The sequence below is a fragment of the Pteropus vampyrus genome, unplaced genomic scaffold (genome assembly GCF_000151845.1).
Source record: "Pteropus vampyrus isolate Shadow unplaced genomic scaffold, Pvam_2.0 Scaffold247, whole genome shotgun sequence".
In the NCBI taxonomy this organism is placed as follows: domain Eukaryota; kingdom Metazoa; phylum Chordata; class Mammalia; order Chiroptera; family Pteropodidae; genus Pteropus; species Pteropus vampyrus.
The window spans coordinates 980843-982874 of NW_011889028.1; positions in this window are offsets into that span (position 1 = coordinate 980843).

Sequence of the window (2032 nt, forward strand, 5' to 3'; positions counted from 1 at the left end):
CAGGGAAATCTTTATTTTAAATAAGTGATGCTGATGTTGGAGGCCCAAGGACCAAACTTTTAAAAACAGTGACCTAGACCTCGTGGCTGGGCTCCTAGTGACAGCTGTTTACAGAAGGTCGTCCACCGTCCATGAAGCGCCGAGCAGGACCTGGCCCTCGGCCTCTCAGGGAAGGCCTCCCGGCTGCTCCTGTCCACTGTGACAATGACCAGCGCTCCTGTCCTCCTGACAGTTTTGGGGGGCTGAGGGACCCCCCAGGACTTTTCTTGCTGTTCTGGTGGGCGGGGGAGCAAACTGCTCCCACCCGCCTTCAGCACGGAGGTCCCCGGTCCTGCTGGGGACGGGGAGGTCGGAGACCGTGGCGAGCGGGAAGGACCACCAGCCCCACGGCTGAGGCATGAGCTGCCTGAACCTCACCCTCTTGGCATCAACCAGAGTCACCTGCGGATTCGTTCGCGGGGACCTCGTGGCACCGGTGGGGAGTCCCTGTGCCGTGAGCAGCAGTGGCCACACAGCTCCTTTGATCCGTGCCATTATTTACCTGTCATTCGTCTGTGAATGATCTCGTTTATCACGTATCTATTCCAGCTTACGAAGGAAACTGAACAGCTCCCCGTATGTTAGAAACCAGCCCCAACTGCCATAAATAGAATAACGATACAGATACGGTACATACAAAGACACCCCCGAAAATGCCGAAAGAGAGATTAGCAAGTGCTGGGCTTGTGGAAAGCAAACTGCCCCGAACAGAGCTTGTCTTCGGAGATCCGAAGGATGGAAAGAAATCGAGAGGCGACAGTCTTTTCTCTGAGGTTTGAAGCTGCAGGCTCCCACTGAGAATCATCATGGGGACATGAGTGGGGTGATTGTTGGTTCACGGGGGCTGTGGGAAGTGGTCCGGGGGGGACCCTCTCTCTTGCAAGGGCCATTTTGAATGTGGCTGTGAGTGGGCTGGACACCCCCACGCTCAGGCTGGCTGTTGGTCAGACGGGGTTCACAGAGGTCAACCATTGAAACGGCGTCTGCTTGCCAGGGCAGGCCCGGGGACAAGTGGAGGGTGTTGGGGCCGATGCTTTATGACGGGGCTGGAGGTGTGCACAGCGACAGCCCTCTGCTGCCCTTTGCCGCTGGGCCTGGCATGACTATGAGCCTGGAGACGGGGCCTGTGTCCCTGCCCCCACACTGGACTAAGGTGGCAGCGTCTCAGGGGAGGGGCTGGTGCTCTCGGCCTGCGTCTGGCACCCTCACCTGAGGGGCTTCCGGAGCAGTGTAGGAGGGGCATGGCGCTGTCCAGCCTGTTCCACGGGGCTGCTGGGAAGGCCTTAGCTGACCTGGAATTTCTGGAAGAGCCATCTATACATCCTGAAGATGCAAGTTCCGGAGGAAGCCTCTCCTCGCCAAGGTGACAGTGTGTGTAGGGAGCCCTGGGGGGCGGGGCAGCAAGTAGAAGGGGCTGAGTAGTGACACTGAGTGACATTGGGTGGACCTGACAATGGCTGCCATCAGGAAGCAGTTCAGAATTCTGAACTCGACTCTCAAATGGAAGGAGACTCCGGGCTGTCCTCAGCCCCTCCCAGCCAACACCAGTAAAGCTCTCTGTCCAGACAAGGTCCCGGTGTAGACCTCCCGTGAGGGTCAGGGAAGCTCAGAGGGGAGAGCGTGAGTTCGGGAGGCGGGTTGCTCACGCTGCAGCCTTGGGTAAGGCACTTTGCCCTTCGATGTCTCAGCTGCCGTGACCTGGGAAAGAGACAGACAATAACAGCAGCCACCTGGCAGAGCTGTCGCCACTACCTTCCCCACCCAGCCCCGCCCGACTTCAGCAGGGACCTCTCGGCTTTATCGGTAAACAAGGACTCTGCTCTGTGATCCTCAGGGATCTTTCTCTTGTGAACTGGCTTATGGAAGAATAAAAATTTATTAGTTCACATAACTGAAAGAAGAGTCCAAAGGTGGACCCGGCAAATCTGGGTCCCCGAGCGCCACGCTGTTGTCGGACAAGGGTCTGCTCCAGCTCGACTCTGCTTTTCCCTGT